Raw genomic sequence first — 14,578 nt, 5'->3', positions numbered from 1 at the left:
ATGAGCATGACATAGGAATAGTTGAATCTTCTGTAGACACTAATGTTAATATGCATGAAAATATATTTGATGTGTATGATTCTCTACCTAGGTCACATTGTGATATTTCTCCTGATTTGTCGATGCATGAGAATAAATCTGTTGATGATGTTGATGACTCTGATTGTGATCTTGCCAATTTGTTTGATGATTGTGAGCATGTTGTGACACGTGTAGAAGACTTAGGAGATGTTAACGTGATTAGTAATGATGTGCCTATAGTCCTACATAAGTCACAATCTAATGGCCTTCCACCCAACCTAGATTTGGTTTGTACCCATATTGTCAAACCGACTTTTCTGAGAGTCCCTAATCTAGGTTTGGAACTGTGTGCTTCCCAAGTCCTTTTGGACTATTTTGCATCTAAGTATAATATCTTTGAGGAGCCACAGTTGGAATTAGCATGTTTGCCCGTCCCTAACACAGTTCATTTCGAGCTAGACCTTGTGCATGATGAACCCCCAAAACTGCGAGATTTTGTTTCCAAAATTTTGTCCGTTGAAAAATCCAGGTTTGGGGGTAGCTCATTTTGTTTCACAGTTTCACTTGCGTTTCTTTCCTGTTATATTTGTGTGAAGCTGTTGAAACCTCTACACTTCGTCTTTTGGGTTGATCCTCAACTCTTTAGATTATTGGTCTATGGTGAATTTTTTGTACATAATCCAGTAGATAAATTTCTTACAAAAAAAAAATAAAAAAAAAAATCAAGTATTTATTCCATGTTTTGTCATGTTAAAGACAATAGTTCTCTCTTGTTCCAAAAATAAAAGAGAGTAATCAATGTAAATAAGAGTCATGTAAAGAGTCATCTTTTTGTTGTAAATAGTCTTGTAATAAGCAAGGAGGGTGCAGCCATCGATGTATAACGCGGGTAAACTGAAATATCACCAACTCATTGGGTGAACATTCACAATTCTCGTAAAGCCGGACAGCTAGCTTTGCTTAGAATTCGGTTCTTAGCCTAAAAACTATCTCTTGGTGATTAGTAGTCATAACTTCAGGTCATTCTAGAAACATGTGTAGATACACTTTACACTCTTATCACATGTCTTTATTTGTTATCAGTGCTAGGATTGTGCCTTAGATAGCTCAATTGACATCTCCATTTTGCTGTGAGCTTCTACTGTCTTGCACATGTCACATTTCATGGAATCTGAGCTTATACTTTATCCTAGAACTTTGTGGGTACGTTCTAAGCAAACCTTCACGAGACTTCACTCGTCCACTAGGGACACTTAGTGGTTTAAAAGGCTTAGTGCATACGCTAAATGCATTCGAGAGACCATCGACAGTGGTATAGGTAGGATTTCCTTAGTTTTGTTTTACTTGAGGACAAGTAAAATTCAGGTTTGGGGGTATTTGATGAGTGCTAAAAAGTGCATATTTCTATATCTTTTTGTTGGCAATTAACTCATCTTTTGTGCTCTAATTCTCCATTTTATCCCATATTCTGTATTTTCATTGTTTTCAAGAATAAATACTTTTCTTAATTAATTTTGTATTTTTAGGTTCTAAATAAAGTTTGGATGGAATTACGGAGCGGAAAAGTGGTGGAAGCCGATTGGAATCACGCAAGGAAGCCGCGAGGAATGTTGTGCACAAGACCAAAAGGCTAGAAATGGGCTTAACAAGGAATAATTGTTCTTAAAGAAGATATGGGCTTGGCATACCCAAGGCCCAAAGTCCATCCCACTCCCATATCAAGATCCAAGCCCGCCTCAGCTCCTGGCCATCAGATTGGATCCATCTCATCATCCAACGGTCGCTCAAGACCTGCTTCCATCTTGTCGTTAGATCCATTTCATAAGTGACAATCCAACGCTCATCTTCGCTGTTCATCAAAATTTTCTGCACCCGCTCAACACCACAATACCTAACCCTATTTCACCCAAAACAGAACCCAACCAAACACTCCCTTCTCTCTTCTCCCATCGAACTCTCTTCGTTCTTCTCTCCTTCACCTCCTCTGCAACCACCATTCCCACCACCTTCTCCTGCTGCCTCCACCAACTCGAGCAGAGATCGAGAAATCAAATCATCACCACCCCAACCACTAAAACCCATCATCACCCTATTTCTCTAGCCATCTATTTCATCGATTTCTCACCTCACCTCTCCCTGAAACCCTAGGTGAGAAATTGATGAAATAGGTGAGTCTATAGACGTAATTGGAAGGCATCGAGAGGAGCAGTAAGAGCAGAAGAAGAGTGGGTCGAAGAGATGGAGCAATTGTCCCATCTAATTAGGTGAGAAATCAGAAACCCTAACTGCCCTGTTTTGAATTTTGGGGAAAATTGTAAACCCTAATTTTGGGTATAAATATAAGGCTTGTGTGTTGTGTTAAAGATATTCCTGGATTAGCCAGAGCACCACCAAGAGGCCTGGAATAGCCAGGACCTCAACTGTTAATGTTGTTTCAATTTCAGTTCAAGTTCAGTTCAATGTTTTAAACAATTTCAATTCCATTGTCATTTAATTTCATTATGTTCTAACTCCATTTGCTAGGGGTTAGATGATACTCTTGAATTGTAAGCTAGGATAGTCCTTGTTCATGTCACTGTTCTTGTAGTGCTGAAACTAAGTAGGATTGATAATTGGCTAGTTGAGTGAATGCACCTGTGATCAGCTGTGCTGTAATAAGACAGCTGATTCTAGGGGTGTAAGAGTGAGAGTAGCTAAGGATTCAGTCCATTTGAAGGACTGTGCTTAATTGATGTAGGGAAGTTAGTAAACTTAGTGATCAAATGCACCTGTGATTGAGTGTGCTGTAAGAAGACACTCAATGCTAGGGGTGAACTAGAGAACTTAAGGGATTAACCTTCCACCAATGCGGATTGCTAGATAACTGGTTGAGCAAACAAGCCTGTGATCAGCTGTACTGTGAGAAGACAGTTGATGCTAGGGGTAAGTTAGTAACATTAGTTAAGTAAATCATCCATAATCTTCCCTGAGATGAAGCAAGAACATGATTTTATTAGGATCTGCCTTAGTTTAGGATCAAGAAGTGGATTCAAAAGCCCTAGCATGTTCCTGTTTACTTGCTTTACATTCTACTGTTTTTCAGTTCAGTCACTGCCATCATCTCAAGTGTGTTTTAACACAACCAAGACTCTTTGTTACAACTCAGTTTTAGTGAAACCTTAAGCTTCAACTACACACACCTTGTCCCTGTGGATCGACCCGTATTTGCATTGTTCTACACCTCGACACCGGGCACTTGCGGTATCAGTTTGTGACTCTTTTAGAGAGCCACCACAAACCGTGGCTATAATGTTCATGAGCCGATTCAATCGAATCGAATCATCTTTGTTTCAATTGTGTCTTGTGTAGTTACATAAGATCTCATAGCAATTGAACAACTCTCTAACTACTTCATTTGAGTCAATTGAACTAGTTATGGTGAAGAAGAACAAGGTTAATATGAAATGCTCATATGGTTGACCTTTTGGGTTACTATGTTGAACCAACATGAACGTACACGTTTGGGCATGGTTTTCACGAACCCAGTAAACGTTTACCCAAGTGTGTGTGTGACAAGTTAAGTTTTCGATCTAACGTTTGAGAAATATTAGTTTGAATCCAAATCAGGTTTTCATCTAACAGTGAATAAGGATTTCTTTGTACCTAAGTAAAAACCCTGATTTGAAGGCTATATAAAGGATACATCTAGCATTGCTTTGTACCTAACGACTTAAAGACTTCATTGGGATTGTGAAGCCAGACCGATACTACTTTATCGTAGTTGTGTGATCTAATCTTGCATCTTCTATCGTACGAGTACAATCGATTGATTGGCTTGAGATCGTGAGAGTTCTCCGATAGGAAAGATAAATAAGTCACAAACATCTTCGTCTCACTGTTTGTGATTCCTCGACAATACGCTTGTGTAGTCAGGAAGGATTGTAGAGAGGTGATTGATTAATCTAGGCTGTTCTTCGGGAATATAACACCGGATTATCAATTGGTTCATGTTCACCTTGATTTTATATCTTAAGACGGAACAAAACCTAGGGTTTATCTGTGGGAGACATATATATCCTTTGATAGACTTTTCTGTGTGAGACAGATCTGTTTATTATCAAGTCTGTGTTATTTCTTTTCCGCATTATATTTTATATAATTGAAATAATACATGTTATGCGTTCGTGATCATCAATTGGAAATCCAACCTTTGGTTGTTGATTGATCCTTGGACATTGGTCTTTGGTACCGTCCAAGTATTCCTTGTATTTGATAAAGACTCGCTATTGTTTTTATCTTGAGTAAAAATCAAATCAAGAGAGATATATTAACTCCTTGAGATACTTTTATATAGATTGAGTCTGACTGTCTAATTGATTCTCTAGCAAAGTATTTCGAAGTTAGTCCATACAGATTGCTAAGCGAAATATTGGGTGGTGTTGTTAGACCCCCGCTTTTTCAATTGGTATTAGAGCAGGCAAACACGTTTAAGACCTAATAAGTCTGTGTTTGTAGCGATCTGACTCTATGGACAGAGGTGCTATCTCTATTAACGTACCACCAGTCTTCGATGACTCCAATTACTTGTGGTGGAAAATTTCTATGCGAGGTTTTCTTCAATCGCGTGATTTTGAATCATGGGTATATGTGGTGAATGGTTATGATGCGCCCGTTGTTGTAGTTGGAAACAGAACTGTTCCCAAGAATATTGGTGAATATAATGCTGTCGAGATTCTTGCTGCAAAGCAGAATTCTGAAGGGTTAAATGCTATCATACATGTCATTGCCCCAAGTCTTCAACACCATGTGTCTAATTGCACTAGGTCTAAAGATGCTTGGGATATCTTAGAAACCGTATTTGAAGGAAACAACAGTGAAAAGAAAGCTAGGCTTCAAAACCTTAATTCCGATTGGGAGAACCTTCGAATGGCAGATGAAGAAACATTTGATGAGTTCAATCACAAAGTGTCTGAAATTTTTAATGCATCTTTTGCATTGGGTAAGACTATTCCTGAAAAGGACATTATGATGAAAATTCTCAGATCGCTGCCATCTAGATACGAGTCTAAGAAGCATGTCATCGTTGAAGGAAATAACCTCAATAATCTTTCCAAAAACACCTTGGTTGGGAAGCTAAAGTTCTTTGATCATGAGCATACATCCAAAGTCGGTAAGGATGTTGCCTTTAAAGCACAGAAGAGCGCTAAATTACTTTCCAAAGGTAAAAGTGTTCATGTCTCTGAGGATGATCAGTCTGAGAATGATTTTTCAGATGAAGACCTTGACAAGTCGGTCTCCTTGATCACAAGAAATTTTAGGGATCTTCTATTGAAGATAAGTGAACGGTTTTCGAGAGACAAACCTAGGTTATCATATAAACCTCACTGTCGCATACCTCCTAAAAACAGGGATGCTGACGAGGCTGATGACGAGGACATGCCTCATTGCTTTAAGTGTAAAGGTTTTGGCCATTTTGCTAACGAATGCCCAAATCGTAGAAAATACACTGGGAACAAAGGTCTAGCCGTAACACTTGATGAAATGTCTGAAACCTATGATTCCGATGAAGATACGAAATCAAGTGTATGGCTCCTTGGTGAAAACATCGATTTTGATACTTGTAACAATACATATATCAAACTCAATGGGTTCAGAGAAGAAGGAAACCCAATCAGGCTGGAAGATTCTCTAACTGGAAACCCTGTCAGTAATGTTTCAGGATCTACTATATGTCTAGATGCTTGGACATCTCAGATGCCTGAATACTATCCAAGTTCGACGTGCTCGTTTTGTTCGATGAAGGGACACGAACTATCGAGGTATTACGAATACAAGCACCAAACAAGGCACGCCAGCAAACTCCAACGAAGAGCAGATCGATTAGCAAGAAAACTGACACTTGCTCAGAAGACCGCTGAGGTATGTAGGATCTTATCTTCGTCTAAGAAGTTGGTTTCCAGGGATATAGTAAGACCATTTAAAAAGAAAGTATGGTCGAATCTTTTTGATAGACAGAAGTCTAAAGATTCCTCTCTTGAGGAAAATGGTGGAAAAATTGTTGTTCACCACAACACAAACTAATTGTGTTTTTTGGGAAAGAATTGTTTTCTTAGGTTTGTTGTTTTCTGTCTATCAAAGAAAGGGTTAATATCGACAATTCTACTCTTGATAGGGTTTGGAGTTGAACGACCACGAACCTGTTTATAGGTTTCGAACCCTACATTCCTTTTTCCTCCTTGATATCCTTTATATCTCGAGAATGCTTGCGAGATTGTGAATTCCATCCACAAAAATCAGTTGGTATAACTGTTCTCTAAGCATTGTGTCTATGGAGAGAAAAGATATCAATATGATTGTTAATCCATCAATAAAGGAAAAAGAGAAATCTCCTGGTTCTAGGTCCTTGAAAAGAAAGAGGACAAGAAAACCAAGGGATGTACCTTCTAACTCTCAGAAGTTTTCCGATGTTCTTGATGAGTTGAAGAAAGTAAAAAAAGAAATTCGTGAAATAAAGGCTTTTTGTGTCAAAGTCCTTAGAAATTCAGAGAGCCCTGGTACGACATAATCAGTCAAGACAGTTCGTTGATATAAACTCCTATCTCTGCGAACCGTATGTTCCGATGGCTGTTGACAACAAGGAGTTCGGGAATGATGCTGAATTTCTCAAAGGCATTGTCGCCTAGGATGTCTTCTTTTTGGATTAGTTGGAAGAATAACTAGTGCTTTGAATAGAGATGATTGTGACTACACATAGCTATTTTTGTTTCATCTTCTTATGTTATTTTTTAGGTTTATTGGTATTAAATTCTAAAAATATTTGGAGGATGATGTTATTGCAGTATTGATCGTTATGATTTTGTGATATTGCAATTTGATTATAGGATATGTATTGTTTGATTCCGTGAACTTGAAGGTCTCATATGCTGTCAAAAGTAAAGTCGTTCATGAATTATTATTCGTATTGATGAAAGGACGAATGGACTTTTTACAATTACAAAAGTTATGCCTATGCAATTATGTATTTGATGGAAAATAGGATAAAATCTTTTGTTTGACAGGGATAAAGTCTATTATATCGTTATGATGGAAAATAGAATAGATCCTTGTATGTTATCCATGGTATTGATCTTCATTGATCCATTTTATTATGTTCTACCGTGAAGGCTCCATTGTGTGGCCTATGTTGAGCACGATACAACTAAGTCGATTTTTCTTATTGGCTTGTTGGTTGTTCCATAAGATGCTATATGTTGAGCATTAGGAACTAAATTGATCAACTAGTTTGGTTATTTAGTTTGTACTCCATAAGTTTTCTTTCTTATGTTGAGTACATGTACGGTTAAGGTTGTCATTTTCTATGATGAACTTAGTCGGGGTTCCATAAGTTCTCTTATGTTGAGCCCAAAATAATTGAATTGATTACTTCGGTGATTAGTTTGGTTATTGGTATTCCAATTGGATTAATTATAGGTTCTCTTGTAATTAGTCTAGTTGAGTTTTCATATATTCCAGAAATTCTTGTGTTGGGTATATGAACGGCTATACTAATCATGTTCTATTGGTTAATATAGTCGCATATTCCGTAAGGTTTTCCTTATGTTGAGTATGTGAACGATTAAGTTAGTCTTCTCCGTATGATTACCTTAGTCGTAGCTCCGTAAGTTTACTTATGTTGAGTACCTTCAATTAAATTGATCACTTTTGTGGTTTGATTGAGTTGCGTATTCCAATTAAATTAATCATGGGTTTACTTGTGGTTAATTTGGTTGAGTTTTGGATATTGAAAATCATTCTCATGGTTTTTGGTATCCAATAAAAAAAAATCCTTATTTTCTTTCGAAATTAAGGTCGCTCTTGTTGTTCTTTCGGGAATGACATCAAATGGGGGAGAGTTCTTTTGAACTTGTGCTTTATGGTAATATCTTGCGGGGAGTGCGGCTGTGGAATCTTATAGGGGTTATCTTGTATCTTAAAACTCCTTGATGAATGCATTTAGATTCGGCTTTATGATTGCATCTAAATTAAGTTGGTATGTATTTTTTCTTTTAGTCTATGAAATGTCTCTTGTGGAAATTTCATTATGATCCCGTTCTTGTACCTTAGCCAATTTTATTGACAAAAAGGGGGAGAAATATTGTAGTTCACACTACAAATACATATGACTTTCGGATCATTGTGTAAGGGGGAGTGGTTTCCATGATCGAGATGGAGTATTGACTAAGGGGGAGTGATACATATCACTATAGTATTATTGTTGAAGTCGTGATACAATTGAATTTTGATGTTACATAATAGTACTATGACACTGTATAATAATAATCGAGAATCTCGATTTCTCTCATTGTTATGGCTACGGATCTTCAACAACGGTGATGCTAAACTTACAACCTTTGGGATCATTGGAGTACTTGGAAGGACGAAGATTTCAGGGAACGTTGAAGATTAGACTATGGAATAGGAGCCACTAAAGTTTATCTTTTTTGTATTCCATATGTATTAATAGTTTTGTCACTAAAATTGACAAAGGGGGAGATTGTTAGAGCATAGCTCAGTCAACCTCGCATGCGTTGCTATCTCAAGCATGTTTGTCAATGTTAGTGATCAAAACTATGAGTCTTGATTTCTAGCCTACATAGCTAAGTCTCGGAGTAGGATAAAAAAAGTATAGTTAAGCTCAAGGACTTCATGGCGATTAATCATACAACGAAATGATCTATACAAGGAACCGTGGAACTTCATCAACAAAAAGGTATGTGGAGACTTGAACTTATCTATCACTCAAAAGTCTATCTATTCTATCCCATACTTCTTATGAGATAAAAGTCGTATGCTATATAGATTAGATCATGCACACTTGACATTTCGAGCTGAGCATTCATTGCTTATCTTTTATCTCGAAATCGTGTGTTGGTAAAGCGTTTCGCTTTAATCAGGTTTATCTTTACCTAGTGGCGACAATCATGAAAGTTTCAATCACTTTGAGAATTGCTCTGACGTGAATCGGTCTGTGAATAACGGTTACATAGCGTCCTCTAAGAATGTCTCAATAATTTAAATGAGAGTTCAGATTACATAACCATGTATCCCTTGAACCGAAGTTTTCGAACTTTGTTGATCAAGAGAAATCGGGAGGATTGTGGAATTGGCTTGCCAAGTCCGCGAACCCAGTCCGCGAACTGGCGGAAGTTCTCGAACCGAGAATTTCTGCTGAGTTTGGAAAACTCAACCGATTAACTTAAGTCCGCGAACTTGTTTGTGAACTTAAGAGGTTATTTTCTAAAGATGTGCTCTGAACAAGAAACATTAAATTACTAATAAATGTTTTATGCAAACCGTGGCTATAATGTTCATGAGCCGATTCAATCGAATCGAATCATCTTTGTTTCAATTGTGTCTTGTGTAGTTACATAAGATCTCATAGCAATTGTACAACTCTCTAACTAGTTCATTTGAGTCAATTGAACTAGTTATGGTGAAGAAGAACAAGGTTAATATGAAATGCTCATATGGTTGACCTTTTGGGTTACTATGTTGAACCAACATGAACGTAACCCAAGCCTCATACCTGTGACCAGTCTTCGACTGTGGGTATATTTTGTTGTAGGTAACCCAAGCTTACCTAAATTAGTTAACCCAGCATTTGCATGTGCACATTTTTTTTGTTGAATTCTTGTATGCCAGAATGTAAGAGAGACGCTCTAGGTCGGTTTATGCATGAAAAACCTGCACTAGTGGAAAAGGGGTTTTTTTTACCCACATCCCCGATCCTCAATGGCAGTCAATTTACCATGGACCGGTCGAAACAGTACTTGATATAAAAAAAATACGTACACGTTTGGACATGGTTTTCACGAACCCAGTAAACGTTTACCCAAGTGTGTGTGACAAGCTAAGTTTTCGATCTAACGGTTGAGAAATATTAGCTTGAATCTAAATCAGGTTTTCATCTAACAGTGAATAAAGATTGCTTTGTACCTAAGGAAAATCCCTGATTTGAAGGCTATATAAAGGATACATCTAGCATTGAGCAAACCTAATCCCCACACGTCTGTGTGCTACTAGTGCGCTTGCTAGAGTCGATCTCCATTAACCTTTGATTTTCTTCTCTAAAATCAGGTTAACGACTTAAAGACTTCATTGGGATTGTGAAGCCAGACCGATACTACTTTATCATAGTTGTGTGATATGATCTTGCATCTTCTATCGTACGAGTACAATCGATTTATTGGCTTGATATCGTGAGAGTTCTCTGATAGGAAAGATAAATAAGTCACAAGCATCTTCGTCTCACTGTTTGTGATTCCTCGACAATCCGCTTGTGTAGTCAGGAAGGATTGTTGAGAGGTGATTGATTAATCTAGGTTGTTCTTCGGGAATATAAGACCATTTTATCAATTGGTTCTTGTTCACCTTGATTTTATATCTTAAGACGGAACAAAACCTAGGGTTTATCTGTGGGAGACAGATTTATCCTTTGATAAACTTTTCTATGTGAGACAAATCTGTTTATTATCAAGTCTGTGTTATTTCTTTTCCGCATTATATTTTATATAATTGAAATAATACAGGTTGTGCATTCGTGATCATCAATTGGAAATCCAACCTTTGGTTGTTGATTGATATTAATTGATCCTTGGACATTGGTCTTTGGTACCGTCCAAGTATTCCTTGTATTTGATAAAGACTCGCTATTGTTTTTAGCTTGAGTAAAAATCAAATCAAGAGAGAGATATTAACTCCTTGAGATACTTTTATCTCGATTGAGTCTGACTGTCTAGTTGATTATCTAGCAAAGTATTTCGAAGTTAGTCCATACATATTGCTAAGCGAAATATTGGGTGGTGTTGTTAGACCCCCGCTTTTTCAAAAATATTTTAACCTATCTTCCATCAAGGATTAACAATATAGGCTTAAATTTTGTATTTTTCAAAATTCCATTCATTCTTTTATCAATACATGCATATCGACTTACGAAAGACTTTGCTTTTGACAAGATATGGGACGGTTAAGTTCACGGACGTAAACACACAAATCCTATAACAATATTGCAATATATAAAACCATAAAGATTAATACTGCAAAAATCATCTTCCAAACAAATTTAGAATTTAAACCAATAAATCTAAAAACACGAAGATGAAAACGTCGGACATAGCTATGTGTAATCACAATAATGGCTATTCCAAACTCTAGTAATCCTTCTCAAAAATAAGAATAAATTCTCATAAGAAGTTTCCTAGGCAACAAGACAAACTTGTAATGCACATACAATATGATTTGCATGGATTTACACCAATAATAGCTACCAAAGGCGTATAAAAAGATTTTCTTAATCAAAGAAGAACATACAAAGTCAATAATGACTATGCACCATAGTTCACAAAGGATGATTGTGAACATTCAAGAGTTTCATAGCACTGCGTACTACTTTCCATTCTTGAACTTCCTTCTTTGTGATTCACCAACAACATTCTTGTAAAAGCTACAAATTAGCTTAGAAGAGTAGTACTCCAAGAATCCAAGTTCCCAAGTTCAAGAGAATTGGAACAAGTGCAACGAAACGGAGCAAAATACTCAAGTATGCATACGGGTTTGCAAACGAATTTTCGTATCCTGGAGCAGTATGCAGACGGGGTTTGCGAACTTAAACTCCTGGATTTTAGTTTTAAATGATGTTTTGCATACTTGGTATGTGTACCATGAAGTCCAAACATCCCGAACTAATGTTTTCAAACCTAAACATTTAAGAACCTTAAACACAAATCAAGTTAGGTAGAAATGAACGATAAGCAAGGTACATGGATCATTATAAGTACTCAAACAAGTAATAAAAACATAAACTTGCTCAAGTTTATAGACATACCCTTTTTAGAAGAGTCCAATTGAATTATACAACCTTACCGAATATAATCTGTGCGCCCCAGTTGTTGTGCTTCCCTCATCGTATACATAGCAGGGCATTTCTTGGTGAGGATGCACTTTCAACACAAACAAGTTGTGTTGAGGTGAACAAAGTCTTGCTCACCATGGCACCAAGAAAGAGTTTCTTTCCAATAACTCTTAAATCTTGTAATGTTGAGAAACACCCAAGGAACTGTTTTTATAAGTCTATCAAAGAACTTCAAGGGAACCCAAAAATATTTGTGTTTCTGATTTCTTGTTTTCCAACTTATAAAAAACAGTTTCTGCAGATAGTTTTTAGTACTGCGAAGGGTTTTGATAAAAAGAGACATCCTAGATTCTTCATAAAAGAAGACAATACTACTATCTTGATAGGAAGTATCAGGAATTGAGCAACGAATCAATTCATGCTTTGAGGTGATACACTCAGATAACTGGGATTTGAGCTCCTCTTGTAATTCGTTTAGTTTATCACAACTGATTGGATTACGCAGAGGAGGAACATTGCTCTCACTGATTAGTAAATCAATATCAACCTCAACATGAATATTATTCATCATAACTTGATTTAGCCTATCAAGAGATTCTTGCTCTTTCTAGAGGTATAACTCAACATCAAGAGATAAGCTCTCAAGCTTCTTTTCAAGCCCTGAAAACATTTCAAGGGATTTTAAACCTGGTGGAGGTTTAGATAGAATTTCTTCTACAAATTTTATTAAATCAGTCATGGAAGAGAATTCTGAAATCCCTGGATCTAGTGGCGCATTTATTGAGATATCATTACTGTCCATAGAGTCAGATCGCTACAAACACAAACTTGTAAGGTCTTGAACGTGTTTGCCTGCTCTGATACCAATTGAAAAAGCGGGGGGTCTAACAACACCACCCAATATTTCGCTTAGAAATCTGTATGGACTAACTCCGAAATACTTTCTAGAGAATCAACTAGACAGTCAGACTCAATCTAGGTAAAAGTATCTCAAGGAGTTAATATCTCTCTCTTGTTTTGATTTACTCAAGATCATAGAAGTCAACCAGTCTTTAATCAAACACAAGGAATAACTTGGATGGTACCAAAGATCAATATCCAAGGATCAATCAATGACAATCAACAACCAAAGGTTGGATTACTCTAATTGATGATCCAACACACAACCTTTATTATTTCAAATATAAAGATAAAACAATATAATGCGGAAATTGAAATAACACAGACACCAGAAATTTTGTTAACGAGGAAACCGCAAATGCAGAAAAACCCTGGGACCTAGTCTAGATTGAACACACACTGTATTAAGCCGCTACAGATACTAGCCTACTCCAAGCGAACTTCGGACTGGACTGTAGTTGAACCCCAATCAGTCTCCCGCTGATCCAAGGTACAGTTGTACTCCCTACGCCTATGATCCCAGCAGGATACTGCGCAATTGATTCCCTTAGCTGATCTCACCCACAACTAAGCGTTGCTATGACCCAAAATCGAAGACTTGATGATAAATAAATCTGTCTCACACAGACAAGTCTGTCGAAGGATTAATCTGTCTCCCACAGATAAACCCTCAAAGGTTTTGTTCTGTCTTTTGATAATAATCAAGGTGAACAGGAACCAATTGATAATACGGTCTTATATTCCCGAAGAACATCCTATAGTTATCAATCACTTCACTACAATCTTAATCGTATGGTAGCGAAACAAGATGTCGCGGAATCACAAACAATGAGACGAAGATGTTTGTGATTACTTTTTATATCTTTCCTATCAGAGATATCAATCTCAAGCCAGTCAATATGATTGTACTCATACGATAGAAGATGCAAGATCAGATCATACAACTACGATAAAGCAGTATCGGTCTGGCTTCACATTCTCAATGAAGTCTTTAAGGCGTTAACCTGGTTTTAGAAGAAGAAAACCAAAGGTTAAAGGAGAACCGACTCTAGCACGCAAACTAGTATCACACGTAAGGTGTGGGCATTAGTTTTGCATTGATGCTAGATGTCCCCTCATATAGTCTTTCAAATCAGGGTTTTCCATTAAGTTACCTTGGTAACAAAGCAATCAATATCCACCGTTAGATGAAAACCTGATTAAGATTCAAGCTAATATTTCTCACCCGTTAGATCGAAAACATAGCTTGTTACACACAATTTAAATGCACGCTTCTAGGTTTGTTAACCGTACCCAAACATATGCACTTGTTGGTTCAATAATAGTTAACCAAAAGGTTAGCCATATGAGAATTTCATATCAACCATGTTCTTCTTCACCATAACTAGTTCACATGACTCAAATGAACTAGTTAGAGAGTTGTTCAATTGCAAGGAATTCTTATGTAACTACACAAGACACAATTGAAGCAAAGATGATTTGATTCACTTGAATCGATTCATGAACTTTTATAGCCACGGTTTGCAAACTGCATTCCTTAGTCTTTTTAAGTTTAAGTTCAGAAATCATCTTCAGATATATAACCTTCTTAAGTTCGCAGACTTGGTTCGCGGACTTAAGTTATCGGGCAGAATTTACAAACTCCAACAGAAATTCTCGGGATGAGAACTTCGCCGGTTCGCGGACTGGGTTCGAGGACTGAGTTCGCGGACTTAGCTTCACGCACTAGTTTTTCAACTCCAGCAAAAATTCTCGGGTTTAAGAACTTCGGCAGTTCGCGGACTGAGT

The sequence above is a fragment of the Papaver somniferum genome, chromosome 1 (assembly GCF_003573695.1).
Source record: "Papaver somniferum cultivar HN1 chromosome 1, ASM357369v1, whole genome shotgun sequence".
Classification (NCBI taxonomy): Eukaryota; Viridiplantae; Streptophyta; class Magnoliopsida; order Ranunculales; family Papaveraceae; genus Papaver; species Papaver somniferum.
Note: the sequence above shows the minus strand (reverse complement) of the source record.